The sequence below is a fragment of the Silene latifolia genome, chromosome 9 (assembly GCF_048544455.1).
Source record: "Silene latifolia isolate original U9 population chromosome 9, ASM4854445v1, whole genome shotgun sequence".
NCBI classification, from domain to species: domain Eukaryota; kingdom Viridiplantae; phylum Streptophyta; class Magnoliopsida; order Caryophyllales; family Caryophyllaceae; genus Silene; species Silene latifolia.
The window spans coordinates 94,257,538-94,274,731 of NC_133534.1; the positions used below are offsets into that span (position 1 = coordinate 94,257,538).

A 17,194-nucleotide genomic window follows, 5' to 3' on the forward strand; every position below is an offset into this window, starting at 1 on the left:
CTCCAGCCCTGGGTAGCTTTCTCCGGGTCAGTATCGGAGATCAAGGCGGTTGGATCAAACTGATTGTCTTTCAGGGCGACGTTGATGATGTCCTCATAGTCGAGGTGTTTGATGTTATCTTCCCCGAAGAGGAGTGTGACAGCTTGTCCGTCAAGGCATGGTGACGGTTTGGACTCAGTTGATGCCGCTTCGATGTTGTCGGGGATAAAGTAGCAGTCCTGGAAGACTTCCACTCCCGGGTATCTAGCCCTGGCCACAGAGTCATAGATTGGCTCCGGAAAGCCGTGGTAGAGTTCAGACTCTCCCTCGGGGACAAAGTATCCGTTGAGAGTCAGGTGGTAGGGACGGAGGATAACCCCGTGCTTCTTGCGTTTTCGGACTAGGAGGTTCATCTCCTGGATATCTTTGTCAGTAGGTTCGTATCCCAGCCCAAAGGGGATGTTGGGGACCTTAGCTTGTTTCAAGGGAGGCAATGGGTCCTTTAGTGGATTGAGCGGCAAACCCGGGAAGTAACCCTGACGCATCATGATATGGTTGATCGTGAGGTTGGTGAACGGGTCACACTCAGAGGTTGCAGGTTCATCATTTATGGCGTTCACGGCTTGGAAACCCCACATTTCATTGTTGTCCTCCTCAATGGCTTGGGAGGTTACCCCTCTTCTCATAACTGCTTTGATTGGGGAAGCGGGGATCGTGATCGTTTTCTCGTTGAAGGGGACCCTGATCTTTTGGTGGAGCGTTGATGTGACCGCCTTGACGGCGTGAATCCAGGGACGTCCCAGGAGCATGTTGAAGGACGCGTCGATGTCGACCACTTGAAAACTGGTTTGCCTTTCCAGCGGCCCTGTTGCGACAGCCAAAGTGACTAGCCCGGCGACCTTGCGACTAGTGCCGTCGTAGGCGTGTACTCCTTGATTCGTTGGGATTAGATCAGATTCCTTGATACCCAGCCTGTGGGCAGTTTTGAGAGGAATGACATTCACGGCGGAACCGTCATCCACGAGGACCATTGGTATATTTTTCTGGAGGCATTGTACGGTGATGTACAGAGCCATGTCATGATTGGCTCCGAAGAGGGGGATATCCTCGTCGGAGAAGACGACCGGGTTACTCAGATCAGGAGCGTCTCTAGTCATGTGTGCCACTATTTCTTCTGGGGAAGAGGTGGAGGGCACGGTTAATTTTCCCAAGGCCTGCAGTAAGGCCTGTCGGTGCTCAAAAGACGTTGCGATCAGTTGCCAAATTGAGATTTCGGCTTTTGCTTTCTGGAGCTGTCTCAGGATTGAGTTCTCGGGAGCCTTTGGTTGAGTGTCCGCTTCCGGGACGATTTGGTCATTCGTTGTTGGAACGGCCGTTGAGTTGCTCGGATTCTGATAGGGACGTCCGGCCGGGTGAGGTGTCCGATTTTCTTCGTCCGCTTTTCCTTCCCCGGGATGACATATACATCCTCAACATCATCCCGCCATATGCCGTTAATTTCAGGGTCTCGAGGATACCTTGGAGGGGTATTCCACGGTGGGTAGTTCTTGTGGGGAATGTTTTTGTGAGGGCGATTTTTATGGGGGTAGTTATTTTGTGGGTAATTATTTTGAGGGTAGTTATTTTGAGGGTGATTCTCGTGAGGTCTATGCCAGAATGGTCGCGGGAGCAATCCATCCTGGGGTGGATAGTTTTGAATGTTTGGGGAATTCTCCCTCGGACGCGGTGTTGGGGGATTGAAGATGAGTCGACGATAGGCGTCGTCGAGTCGGGTGATTCTCTCAGAGAGGCTGGCTATGGCCTCTTCGACTTGCTGAAACATAGTGAGCATAGTTGCAGCACTGAACACGAACACTCCGTCTGAAGGATCCTTTTCCAGAACATTCACCTCGTCGTCAATCGGTAAGATGAGATGAGAGCAGTCTAGGGTCGGCTCATCGTCAGAGATGGCGTGAATTCCCAGGGGATTCGTTTTGTTGTTCGGCTTAGTTGGTGGGGGTATAGGCAAATCTCCCTTCTCAATCATGTCCTGAATGAGGTGCTTGAGTTTGAAGCAATTTTCGGTATCATGCCCTTTCCCTCGATGATACTGGCAGTAGGCGTTGGGGTTCCAGAATCGGGATTTCTTGGCGTCGGCCGGGTCCGGGGTGGGCCCGATCGGTTGTAACTTCCCTTGGTCTATGAGCCTTTTCAAGGCACTTGCATAAGTCGACCCTATGTTGGTGAACACTCTCTGGGGGCGTTCAGTTTTCTTGGCAGATGGTTCGACGAGGTTGACCTCATCAATCTTGTTTGTCTGACCGTAAGGGCGAGATCCGGTTGAGGTGGATCCTTGATAACCCCTGCCAGTGGTCTTTGCTAAGACACCCTTTCGGAGGTCGTCCTCAATACGTGTCCCCAGAATCTGCAGATCTTGAAAAGTTTTGATATTTTGATACCTCAGTAGGTTGGCATAAACCGGGCGGAGGTTGTTGACAAATTTTTCCACCATAGTTGATTCACTCGGCTTACTGACCAGTTGAGTACTCACCCTCCTCCAACGGGTTAGGAACTCAGTGAACCCCTCCTTGTCGTTTTGGGTTAGCACCTCGAGAGTACGGGTGTTGGCCTGGATTTCGACGTTGTCGGCATACTGTTTAGCAAACTCAACTGCGATCTCATCCCAAGTGGTTAGGTTTTTCGGATCCAAGGATTAGTACCATTGGCGAGGAATCGGGTCCAGAGAGGATGGGAAGATCCAGGTAAAGAGCTCCTGTTTGACCCCCCTTAACGGCCATGTAGTCTTTGAAAGCGCGGATGTGGTTGAGTGGGTCCTCCACTCCCTTGAACTTAGGCACATCAGTCAGGGTGAAGTTGTCAGGTAACTGGTCCCCGACAGGTTCGAACCGTCGGTTATTTTCAAGGTGGATGTTGTTACCCCGGGCTAGGAGCTGATCTTCCAAGAGTTTAAGCCTCTTCTCAGTTTCAGTCAGAGGTGGGGTGTTGTGTTCCCCAATTTCCTTTTTCTCGAGGGTGTCGATACGTGTCTCGACGCGATCCAGAGTGACCTTAAGAGCGGTAAGCAGGCTGGCTAGCTGATCAGTTGTGACATCTCTGTTGTTATCATTGTTGTTGTGGTTGACAGACGAAGTTGAAGACGGGGCCATGGCTCTGAGGCAGAAAAACGGCTCACATTACAACCCAATCCGACACGGTTCCAAGACTGAACGCAGACAACACAGAGGACGAGACAAAGATCGACTCAATAAGACGGGGTGACCGTGTGTGGTCCCTCGGTGCTGACTCGATTTGTGACGTGACGGTGTTTGACCGAACCTTTGACACGAGTCCAATCATGACGGCGCGACGCCAATGGACGGGTCTCGTGGTGAGACGACTCATAAGTAAAGACCCATAAGTACGTTTGCTTTGACTCGATATACACGAGGCGGAATTGGAATGGTGGACTGAACTTTTCGAAAATAGAAATTTTCAAAAAGATTCATTTGTCGCTTTAATCGGTGGCTTCCGAAGATAGAAATCTCCGCAAGTCGATCAGTTGAAAGGGTTGTCTTAACTTTATTTGCAAAAGACGGTTTGAGCTTGAGTCGCCCGGAAAACAGTATGGTGCTTCCCAAGACGGATTTGAAATTCAAAATTGTATGTTTTGAAAATCGGGTTTGAAATGTTCGAAAAGGTCTCGGGGACGGTGCATGGTCCTCGGGATCTCGAAAGTGTCTCGAGAAAAGGGTGTGTGCTTTTCTCGGGTTTTGAAAGGGAGCCATTGTCGGCGCGAAACGGGTTAAAATCCGTGTCTAGACGCGACGATTATAATGGCGTAAAAAGGTGATTTGAAATGGTTATACAAAACCGGGTTTGAAAATCGTCATTAAGACGGCCTATAAAGGCGTGTTGAAATGGTTATACAAAACCGGGTTTGAAAATCGTCATTATGACGGCCTAGAAAGGCGTGTTGAAATGGTTATACAAAACCGGGTTTGAAAATCGTCATTACGACGGCCTAGAAAGGCGTGTTGAAATGGTTATACAAAACCGGGTTTAAAATCGTCATTATGACGGCCTAGAAAGGCGTGCATCGGTCGGCGAAAGACCGAGGTTTGAAATGGCCATTATAACGGCGCAAAAAGGGTGTTTTTGAAAGTTCGAAAATGACACGGAAGGACTTATGATCAAATAGCACATAAGCACTCACAGTTCGTTATATTATGCATCATGCTGACCCGGGTTTTGGCCTAGAAGGGTGGGTTACACACCAAGCAATCAAACCCCAATTTGCGAGAGGGATACCAATCCAAACAAAATGTGTAAGGAGGGTGCCCTAGCCTCGTGCTCGAAAGTGATGAAAGCTCTTTGACGAAACAGAAATGTGTGACGTCAATGGTATGCTTGACTCAATCGGGATTCGAAACGCAGGGATGAGAAAAATCACGCCGACGGGACGACCCAATTGGTCGAAAAGGGTTAGGTTGTGGGCCCGGACAAAGAACCCGACCGTGACCGTAATATCAATTAATGCATTCCAACCAAGACCTCGTTCGAGTCTCACCATCTAGGGATCACAAAGACGTAAGTGTCCTAGTTTTCCCCAGCGGAGTCGCCAATCTGTGGACATGGCCCACCTACAAGCCCAGCCAATCTGTGGACGTATAGCGGTCTTTTGAAAGCCACGCTCGGCGGCGTAAAAATGCCTTCGACCGGATCGTTTTAGATCGGTCGGTTTCGTCTCGGTAAGGGTCTCGAAACTATTAGAGATGTTTGGAGTCGCCACCAAGCATTTGTGAGATGCCTGGAACCCGTTCGAATTCCACTTTATACCTCGGTCAAATCGAAGCACAAAGCAGCGTTTGACATAGGTACTAAAGATAAGGAAATCGTCCCTCTTTAGCATCCTATCTCTAGAATGACTCTCGTACGCCCTGGATAAGGTCGTCCACTATCCAAAGTTTCTGAGTAAGAGGTGAAGGTACGTATTGGGAAGCCCTTTAATCAGACACCTAATCCCGCCCGCGTTTAGCGGCCTCTACTGATCGATCTTGGTTGGTTGAATGCAAAAGTTGATAAAACGGTTTAAATGCATGAATGCGCATCCAATAATTTAAACCTAACATGTAAGAGCTTTCTAAGTCGGTTGATTTAATCCAAATATCAATTATAAGATATCGAGTTGGATTAATGATTGATTTGCATGCAAGACGGAAATTAAACATCCATTTACCGTATTAGGTTTAGGGTGCATAACATGATCCATTTGTCTTAGTAAGGCATTTTGCAAATATGGTTTTGAATAATCGAATAGTCATCTGATCCGTCCTATATCCGGGTTAACCGGAGTCGGGATCGTCCCAGACTAATGCTGGAAGGGAACAGGCCCTGTACTAGACGACTATAAGAGGCTTGAGCCAGCCGACGGTGTAAGGGGCCTCCCTCTGGTTTTGAAAATGAGAAAGAAAAGGCTTGCTTGAGGCGTGGGTTAGCCAACGGTTGTATGCCGTATTCTGACTTTTAGAAAACGTTATAAAACATGTTGAAAATGGGTATTTGAACCCGGTTTGAATTGAAGGGGTCGTTTAGACCGCATTTGTCGATTTGAAGAACTAGACTCGAATAATCATCATCATTTGATAATATTCGGTGTCGGGTTCGGTTTGACACACTTGACATGAATAGTTTTAAAAATGATTATGGACTAATTGTTTTAAGTCCATTTTGAATGTAATTAGTCGATACTCGTCATCGTACACGAGTTAAAATCCAGCATGGTATGTAGAACCAAGGATGATTTTGTGTTGGTGACTAATATGTTTGTTTGAAAATGTAAAGAAATGAAATAAAAGGCTTTAAAATACCTTTTAAATATAATTAACCAAATATTATCACCAAAACACGGATTTAACCGTCATGGTATGAAGAACCAAGGGTGAAAAATGCTTTATGGTTAAAACATGTGAAATGAAACAAAAAGGTTTCGAAAATACTTGAAATGGTAAAAACCGATTACAAATATGAAAAATGGGTTGAAGCAAAACCGTTTTGGTAAGTAAAAAGAGTGTTTTAAAAGTTTAGTGATGGTGTAGTGGTCGAAGTGGTAGGTCAAGTGGTTTAATGCACGATGACGGTACCAAACAATGTGTAAGGCTCGTGTTTACGATCGGTAGGTCGTAAACACGCGTCGGATTGTGACTTTAGAAGTCGAGTCGAGAATTTTAAGGGAGAAAAGAGGGGGCGGACACTCGAGTAAGTCTCAAATGGGTGGAATTTGAGGGGTATTTATAGGAGAATGAGTGGTTGTGTGAGTTTTGAGCGACGTGGCCACCTAGGCTACTCAAAGAGGCGCGAGCCACGTCGCGGCACTTCGAGTTGTGTTGTCACTATCACAACAAACGCAATCATGATTTGTTCTATCCTAGGTTTTTTAGTAACATGTTTGGTACTTGACCAACATGAATCCGGGAAAACTTAGTATAGATGGCTTGAAGATATTTTGTTTTTGTGGTTGACTCGGTTTGACTCGTTGTTGGAGTTGGGATTTGAATTTTTGAGTCGGTTTTTGGTCCGGTGTCGGTTTTGACTCTAGTTAGTGTCATTGCGACCCCCTCGTTGTGCATTAAACACTCCAGGTATTTTTGAAATGTTTTGTTTTGTTTTGTTTTTGAAATCGTTTTAAGTTTTCCGACGTAAAGTTGTACACAAACTGTCGATCAAACGCTGCGATCCCAAAACATGTTGTAGTCCGATAATCATCGGGTGTTTGTGGAGTCTTAGCAGATACCGGGTATCTACACACACTGCTGGTGCAGTTATTGATGTTGGTTCGGGTACTTTGACATTTAAGGTAGGGAAGCACTCCATTATCTTTGCTCAGACAGCTAGGAAGAAAGACCCCATGTGGCCCGTCACTTGCAATACGGTTTCTGAAAAGAAATCTTATTTTATACTTTCTGATATGCCTATCTCTACCCCTACTCCTGTTGTGACACCTCCGCCCCAGACTGGGAGCAAAGTGGAGGAAGATTTTTCTGTTTTAGATATTGCAGGAGCTGGTTTGGGGAAGGAAAAGCCGCATGTTGCTCCAGCTGTGAAGGAGCCAATAGTTCAAAGAGGCGGTCTAGGATGCCTTAGCTATGGCACGGATGAGGAGCCCGAAGATGAGCCAGTCAAAGCAACGGAGTCTGATCTAGATTCCGACGAGTTCGAAAAGGTAATTGAATGGGAAGATGTCCGACATGTTGATCCGTTGAGTTCTGCGAATGCTGGAGCTGAGAAGAGTGCAACTGAGAAGATGAGCATTATTGAGGCTACCTCTTATAGCCAGAAGCCGACCAAGTGGGCCATTCCGTGGCCATTCTTGATCAACTATTAGTTGATTAAGACTTTTTCATAAACTATACACTTTATTGCTTTCGTTGAACTTTTTATTGTTTTGTGTGCGCGAGACTTCGCATTTTAAGTTTGCTTAGGATTTTATATACTTTAGACTATTGCTTTGGGTTTTTGCGCAATTTTGGGCGCGTTATTATGTGTGTATGCAGGTTTATAGACCATATTAGCTCAAGTTCTCGAGCTAATTCAAAGAAATTAGAAAATTACAGCAGTATTTCCAGTCGGTCGACCTCCTACCCTAGTCGATCGACTGAGGTGCGAATTCCAGGAGCTTTTGTTCCTTTTCATTCCAGTCGATCGACTGCCTGCTATGGTCGATCGACCATTGTCGCTGCTGTACCTGTTCACGACCTTTCCCCTGCTGTGTTTGGTCGTTTTGCGGAATTGAGGGAGTCTTTCCTCCTCTTTATTTTCCGACATAATTTTGTTTTCTTCAATTTCTTCATCTTATGCACGTAATTACCGCTCCCACTCTGCTTTCTCGGTTTTATGCGTGGTATTGTTGTCTTTTCAGGTACCTATTAGTAGCACTGCTGGCTACTGAAACCTCCTAGCTCACGCTGGTTTGGGGAGGTTTCCTTTTGCTGCACTTAAAGTCTTGTGAGTCTCCATGTCTTCACTTCATGTCTTGTTTACTTAATTTTCTGGCAAATTCCCGTTTTTCTTTTCTTCATTACATGATTTTGCACAATGGGGACATTGTGCGATTTGGTTTGGGGAAGGGTTTTGCGTTGCATTTCATATGTTTTTGCATTCATGTTTACATTTTGTCTTGCATTGTTGTTTAATTTCTCCATATTTACAAAAAAAATTCAAAAAATTGAAAAATTCAAAAAATGCACGTTTATTTTAGCATATAGGTTGAGTCGGAACGGTAATATTTCAATGATGACATTGCATTTGCATCTGTTTTATCGCCTAAGCCTTGCTAATTGACATGTTATTAGTATAATCAATTGCGTAGTCTACGAGTTTTCGTTATATTTCCTGCTGGACTTTGGACTTGACTTAGAAATTTGGAAAACTACATCATTTTATGAGTTGTTAGAGCTTATAACTGGTGTCATCTATGACCAGTTTATCTAGGATGTGAGTAGTTACTCCTTATGAGACATGTTTCATTAATTTACATAAATATGAACTTAATCTGCTTAATACCTGTGTGCATTCGGTTTGTGGTTTGTTGACACATGTGGTAGAGGTCCCCTTTTTCTCATCGTACCCATAAGCCCCACACTGCCAAAAATAGCCTTTTTGTCCCGTTTACATTTAGCCTGCCCTTGTCAAGCTAGTAGTTTAGTTTTTGGGATTGTTACTACGTTTTTGGTGGCATATGCTCATTTTGAGATGTTGTTGGGAAAATGGAAGAGGAAAAAAAGGAACAAAGAAAAAAAAAGAGAAGAAAAATGATTCGAAAACGAAAAAGAGAGTGTTGTACTGTTTAATGCAGTCGATCGACTGCTCTACTTGGTCGATCGACCGATGCCCGAGAAGAAAAGAAATCAATTCGCATGATTCAAGTCTTTATTCAAATGGCGATTTTTGCTCCCATGTTTCATTTGTATCTTATGGGGAGTTGATTATTTCGGAGATTGTGAGTTTTGTGCTTGCTATAGCACCGTGTGGATTGAAGTTTGAGCAAGAAGTGGATATTGTCATATGGTTTTGTTATGGTACTAGCTTGATCACCTGTACCCCCACATTCCCATAAATGTTTTGCCTTTCCTGCCCATTACCTCACATATCCCTTATTTACCTCGGCATGTGTTATGGTCATTTGTTCGGTTGGAATGCATATGTACGGTTGTAGAGATTACTTTCATATTATATTGCAGGCATGTTCTTCTAGGTCGTAGTTAGGTGAGTGTCACTAACAAAATGAATTCTTTCTATCTTTCACATATATTCACCTGTATTTATTGAGTGATTTGAGCGACCCGTGAGAGTCCAATTTGATAAGTCTCTATAGTTGACGGTTCAGCGGTTTTTGACGACTACATAACTCGTTTGCATGATTCACATTTCTAATTGATTGTGGTTTTTGCATTAAAATGGTTTAGGTTTTACTTGTGCATTTCGCTCTGAGATTGAACTCGTTCCATTAGGTTTTAAGATCGAGTCTAGTTCTTGCTTGGGGACAAGCAAGGGTTTGGTTTGGGGAAGTTTTATGCGTGTCAATTATATGATGTTTTACACCCTATTTTACACGCATTTCAGAGCTCATTTATGTGGTTTAATGCTACTATTTGCCCCATTTCGTCTACTTTCGTATTTTTATGTAATATTGCAGATTTATGCGGAAATGAGTAGATATTGAGCCAAATCCGTCCCCGAGTATCTTGCATTTCATTTGACGTGAAGTATTTGCTCAAGGAACGAGCTTGGTGCGCATTTCGAGGCCCGAAAGACAAATCCACGAGAAGTTAGAAGTCAAATATCAGCTACTTCAGTCGATCGACCGATGCCCATAGTCGATCGACCAACCCACGAGTTCCAGTAGCTACTGTTCAGCGAAGAGCAGTCGATCGACTGCCTTGTATGGTCGATCGACCAAGACGCTCTTTCAGACATGAATTAAAAGATCGAGAAGTTTGAAGCCCATTGTATTAGGTTTTAGGAAATAAGAACTACGTTGTATTCCTATATAACGTAGCTTTTGTTTCAGCATAAGGCAGTTCCCTTTTGTCGAGTTTTTATTCAGTTTTAGTTTAGCATTGAGAATTAGGGTTCCAAATTTTATTCCGTGTTCAAGACAGTTACTTTCGCTTTCGGTTCTGGATCTTTGCCTGCGATTCCCTTTCGGTATTCTTCTGTTCTGTCTCGTTGCTTATTTCATTCGTAGTATAGGAATTGCTAGTTAGTTTCCCAAAGCCGAAACCATCATCTTATGCTATTTGTTTGTTCAATTATTTCAAGCATGAATTCAGTAGTTTTATTAATCAATTTTATTGTTGTTTTTATCGTAGTCATGAGTAGCTAAATACCATGTGCTAGAATGTAGGGAATCTTTAGTGTAGGCGGCATTAGAACAGGGAACCCTGAATCGCGCCACAGTCGATCGACCGCCTACCTTGGTCGATCGACTGGCCTCATGAGATATGCTTCGTTTTAATTAATTTAATTTCTACTTTTGACGAATCGAGTGCACGCGACTAGTTGAATGTTTAGGCTTTGACCGACCCACTAAAGATCGAAAGATAGGGAAGGGAGATAGCCTACCTAATTAAGACGACTAGATTAACGAGATCGGAAGATAAGTTAGTTTAGCCTTTTAGTCACTTTTCAGGACGAAAGTTAGTATTAGTGATATTAGGGACTTGTAGCGAGATCGAAAGATGTTACTTGTAAGAGTGGACCGAGAGGACCTCTTATTTTCCCGTCTCACGTGTTTGTTTTAGACCTACCTAGTTTGCTGCCGCCGAAACTACAGTGAACCGACCATCCTTAGCACCCTTTTTAATATCTGTTTCATCCGTTTATTTAGTTTATTGTATTTTATTGTTTTAGCTATAGACCAAATCAACTCAACCCCCACATTCGTTACCTTAGACTTAAATTAGATAACTAATAATTACATCTGCCTCTCTGTGGTTCGACCCTGTTACCACTAGCTTCTGTTAGTTTTAATAGGTATTATAAATATTATTTTTGGTACTCACAACGACGGGTATCAATGGTCACCATCTTCCAGGATAATACCAAGGTATCTATCAGTCTGGCGACTAACCCTTTCTGACCTCCTAGGTTTAGAGGGAACAATAACTGATTCAGACGTAGAAGGAACATCTTCCTGTATTGTCAAATCAGTTTGTGGCTCTTGAACTTCGTCAAGTTCAAATTTTCTCCCACTCTGTCTTCTAGAAATAAACTCTTTTTCTAGAAAGACAGCTTCACGAGCCACAAACACTTTGTTCTCGTTACTATTGTAGAAGTAATATCCACAAGTTTCCTTAGGATAGCCTACTAAAATACACTTTTCAGAACGAGGTGCAAGCTTATCATCAGACTTGCTCTTGACATAAGCAACACAACCCCATACTTTCATGTATCGCAGATTCGGGACTTTCCCTTTCCATATCTCATATGGAGTTTTGTCAGTTGCTTTAGTGGGACTTTTATTAAGTGATTGTATAGCAGATAAAATGGCAAAACCCCAGAATGACTTAGGTAACTCTGTTTGACTCATCATCGATCGAACCATATCTAATAAAGTTCGATTCCTCCTTTCAGCCACACCATTTAATTGTGGTGTGCCAGGAGGAGTTAAATGAGATACAATACCGCAGTTTTTAAGGTGATCTTTAAAGTCACTGCTTAAATATTCCCCACCACGATCTGATCGTAATGCTTTAATCTTCTTATTTAATTGGTTTTCTACTTCATTCTGAAACTCTTTGAACTTATCAAAAGCTTCACTTTTATACCTCATTAAGTAGATAAACCCATATCTACTCATGTCATCGGTAAAGTAATGAAATAGTCATAATTATCTCTAGTAGTGACTGTCATTGGGCCACATACATCGGTATGTATTAAACCCAATAACTCACTAGCTCGAGATCCTTTTCCTAGAAAAGGTGAACGAGTCATCTTGCCAAGAAGACAAGATTCGCATGTACCAAATCATTTGAAATCAAAAGGTTTAATTACACTAGTCGACACTAGTCTTTTAATGCGCTTCTCGTTGATGTGTCATAATCGACAATGCCATAAATAAGATTGATCAGGATCACCTGTTTTGAGTCTTTTATTATCTAAATGATAAACATCGTTGCAAGTATCTAGAATATAAATACCATTGATTGAAATAGCTTGACTATATACAATCCCATTAAGGGAAAAAGTACAACACTTGTCTTTATTTACAAAGGAAAACCCTTCTGTGTCTAACACAGATACGGATATTATATTTCTAGATAGCGTTGGTACAAAATAACAATTATTAAGATGTAACTCCAACCCCGAAGCTAAACTAAGTACATAAGTTCCTACTGAGACGGCAGCTACTTTAGACCCGTTTCCCATTCGGAGATCGACATCACCCTTGTTTAGCTTTCTTATGCTTTTTAGTGCCCTGCAAATGATTACACAAGTGAGAACCACAACCAGTATCTAATACCCAAGTTGTATTTGAAGCATAATTTATGTCTATCATAAAAGATTCAGTTGAGAAATTACATGTCGGCTTCACAATGCCAGCTTTTATGTCATCCAGGTACTTTGTACAATTACGTCTCCAATGTCCCTTGTTATTACAATAATTACAAGTATCCTTAAGAGGATTACCCTTTATAGGTTTTGGCTTGGTAGAGCAATTCGCAATTGCTTTACCTTTGCCCTCCACCTGAACGGGCTTCTTACTTGCGTTCCTCTTAAACTGCTTCTTCCCCTTCACGTTAATCGCAAGCACATGTTTCCTTGTACTCCCACTCAATCCCATGTCCTTCTATTCTTGTACAAGTAGAGAATGGAGCTCATGTAAACTCTTTCTCATGTTTGTCATATTATAATTTACCCTAAATTGGGTAAATCCTTTGACGTGAGAGAGAGAGTGGAGCACTCGGTCCACCACTAGTTCATCGAGGATTTTACATCCCAACCCCTCTAAAGTTTCCACGTACTCAATCATTTTATGTACGTGTGAACTTACAGGTTGACCATCTTTGAGGTTAGCCTCAAAGAAACGAACAACGGTGTCATACTGAATTATTATCGGGGCTTGAGAAAACACAGTAGAAAGCCTCGAGAATACTTCATGTGCATCGCGAAACTTGACACATTGCCTTTGTAAAGCAGGATCCATTGAAAAAAACAAAATATTTTTTTATTGCAGTGGATTCCTTTTGATAATTTGAAAAAGCCTCCCTTACATCGGCAGTGGCCCTAGTACTAGGCGAAGGGGGGAGAGGGATCGACAAGGTAGCGTAATTTACCATCACCTGCGGCCGCTAATCGAAGTTGTTCCTCCCAATATTTAAAATTACTACCGTCGGCTTTTAAAACATATTTGTCCATAAAAGAACGTAGCCATGAATCTCTAGCTATGGTGACGGTTTCACTAGTAGAAGTCATCGTGATTACTACAAAGGAAATAAAGGAAAGATTAACATTTATCGTCTAGAAATATTTAACTTGTGAAACTATTTAACAAGTTCCCATTTATATAATGATCTCCCACTGAATTATATAAATGATTCCAAGATCCAATTTTATATAAACACGGGCACGGTGGACCAATTCAACCCACATTTATATAAATTTGGTGAGTCAACAACTTTGACTGATTCTACTACTAGAACTCTTGGTTGACGGATTTTCTTAAAATCTATCTTTTAGCCCCAGAATAAATATGGGCACGGTGAACCGATTCAGCCCATATTTATCCAGTTGAGTCCAACCAATTTTCACGTGTAATAACTTTTATTACCCTACTTACCCAACGTAAAAAGAGTGTACCTCGGTGATCCGAACCTACCTCTAATGAAGAAGGGATTCATAGGTGCTATTATTTGGCAAGGCTTAATCTCAATTTTAAACAAATGTGAGAGATCTTATCAAATTAATTGTCTATCACTTTTAAGTGAACTAAATTGGTGAATGCTCGACAATTAAATCGATAACAACAAAAATAAAACATGTAGTGACGATTTGGCATGAATGCATAAAAGAATTAAAACAAACAAGTCCTAATATGGCCACCTAGTTAATCTAATTAACTAAAATTATTATACTTCGGAAACCAACTCCTTGGTCCCTTGAGTCTTCATAAATTGGCCTTCTTCTTTAGGATTTCGGAACGCCTTTCCGAAAACACCGTCTTCATGAAAATCCGTCTTTAGATACTTCATCTAATTACTAATAATTAAATTACATAACAATACCCTATTATACAATTTTTAATAAAATTAAAATAAAACTATTAATTAATTACAAAGTAGACGATACGAAATCGCAATTATTATAAAACAAGTCGATATTCCTTTACATTACGGAAAATACCAACTTCTACCTATGGCCATATTAGGAAAAATTACATTATTATAATGCAAAAAAAAAAAACATTCATCCAAATGAATAATAAAATGCATTATGGAAAATGACATGCCAAATCGTCCAACTTACCAACAACGATCATTTGAGCTTGCTTTGACGGAATTTTTACCAATAAAAATTCATAATCAATTCTTAAAACAATTTTAATACATACTCATCATACTAATCTGGTCATATATCAAAATAATTATTCTCAACAATTATCTTGAATTTATATGGGAATTAAAACACAATTATGACAAAAATGATATAATAATTCACAATTATCACACAAAAATTCCATTTAATTTAAAAATTTATGGAAAAATAAATTTCAAAGCCATGAACATTCTGGTCTTACACCAAATATGCCATGCAAAAGAAAATTTTTGTTTTTAAAATTTATTTAAAATGATTTCACAATTTAATCGGTAAAGCGACAATTTTTACGATTTAATTCTAAATCAAACCATAAAATTGAAATGACTTAAAATAAATTTTTGTACATTTTGGAACAATTTCCAGGAGCTAAAAATTCAGAAATTTCGAGCCCTAAATTTAAATCAATATTTATTTACAAAATAACCATTATTTACCGATTTTTATCAAATAAAACTCAATAAACTATCTAAATTAATCAAATTAATCTAAAGTATCTACTTACCTCATAAATAGAACATGCATGTGGTTATTTCTAAATAAATATGCATAAAATTAACATGCAATCAATTTTAATTAACTCATAATTAATTTTAATGCATTTTTACTCAATTTTATGCCATTTTAAGTTATAAAAAGTGGAAAAATTTAACAAAAATCAAATTTTCGTCCCATATCATCCTAAGACTAGATTATTTACATGCAAGACCATATTATGTGATAAAACTAATTTTAGTAACATAATATCAATTTTATTAATTTATCTCATAAATTACTAAAATCGTCTTAAGACAACATGCATGTATTTAACATTGCTCTTATACCACTTTTTAGTCAATTAGACCACATTAATACTCATCTTATGATATTAAAATTACAAATTAATTTAATATGGTCTAAATCTACATGCATGCAAATAAAAATATAAAAAAATGATATAAAACCATCTGAAGACAAAAATCCTTACAATGGTTTAAGGCAAGTAAAGGCACTACAAAGGTCTCCTACCTTTTTAGTTCTTGAGCTATAGGAATATGGATGATCCTCCAAATACACCACAATTACCAAAATAGGTAATCTCCTTTGGATGCACCCAAGATTAAACCCAAAAATCCTAACAATTACTAACTAGATAATTAGTAGGATAACCTTGTATACTATGTAATATTATTACACTAATAATATTAGTTTATGTATATTATAGTTTAGTGAATTATTTTTTATGATGATTCACAATTTGATCAAGTTTTTGATGAGAAAATATGAAGAAAATAAGGTTTTTTTTTCTTTCTCTTTTTCTCTTCAATATGGCACGACCAATGGTCTATTTTGAGGTTTTTTTTGGTCTCCAAAATCATCATCTAATGAGTGTAAATAGTGGGGTATTTATAGAGAACAAAATGTAAAGAAATGAGTTAAACATTTCTTAGTGGGTTATGCCACATGTAATAACACTTATCTTATACAAGTATCAACCCACATGTAATATTTTGGTCCATTTCGATTTCCGACATTTGTCCCACAAATGCTTATAAGTCTTATATTTAACTATCTTACATAATTAAATATTAATTTAATTATTTAACAGTTAAATAATACAAATTAACCACTAATGATTACTTAACTATTAAGTAATCATGATACCATTTTATCAACATATATTGTGTTAATACTACCCCATTTAGCTAATTTTACAACCTCTTGTAAATTAAAATAGCTAATTTATCTTTACCTCAAAACTTATACATATATCGTATAAATTTAATTAATTAACAATTAATTAATAAATTCTAATTTATATTTATTAATTAATTATGACATAATTAAATAATAAATCCTCTTGGCCCGAGTTCGTAACCCGTCATCAAATAATACATTCACACGACTTATTAAAAGTCAATTAATACAAAGAATTAATTATATCGTATCTCATACAAATAATTAATTTATCCAATTTGGGCATCATCCTATAAGTGTGACCTAAAGGGATCAGCTGATCACCGCCGTCACACGACAGTAATGTCAAACTCTAGTCAGCCAATCATTACCGATTAACGATGACCAGCTCACAAATAAATAAATAAATCCCTGATATTCATTTTACGAGATTTATTATGTAAACGCACTTATTGTGGAGGACACTACTCCAACAGTATTATCCATGCATTATGCATTAGTCACAATCTGTCTGTATTTCGGTTTAACAGTCAAGTTTTTTTTAACTTGTTGTTTCTTGTGTTTCAACATGTACATGTTTGCTTTTCCCAAAACTTCATTGCTGTTCCTTGGACAAAACTCTTTAACAACATACAAATGAATTCCTCAAGCCTTAGATTAGCTGGTATTTGCTTGGTGAGTTTCGACATGAAGAGCTCGTGCGTTAAATTTGTTTGTGTTAGCTACTTTTGTATCCTGATATAAGAGCGCCATATCAATCGATTATTTTCAACTTTTTCCCGTTTGTTGTCCTTGAATGTACGAATTAACGTGTATTATACTCCAGTTTAATGTTCATTGTTAGAATATTAGGGGAGATCTTGCTTTGGGAATTTTAATTGACGCAAAGACCCGATTGGATTGTTTGTCTTGTTTTGTGATAGGTAAATTTACATCAATTTCCAATATACAATGACTCGCCTATCAA

At 39.8% G+C, this 17,194-nt stretch overlaps 1 long non-coding RNA gene across 1 annotated transcript in view; it reads left to right on the top strand.

Annotated features, from left to right (window-relative positions):
* Positions 1-17,194, top strand: part of LOC141598210 (uncharacterized) — a 52,989-nt gene that overhangs the window by 35,192 nt on the left and 603 nt on the right. The gene's annotated exons all lie outside the window — the stretch shown is intronic.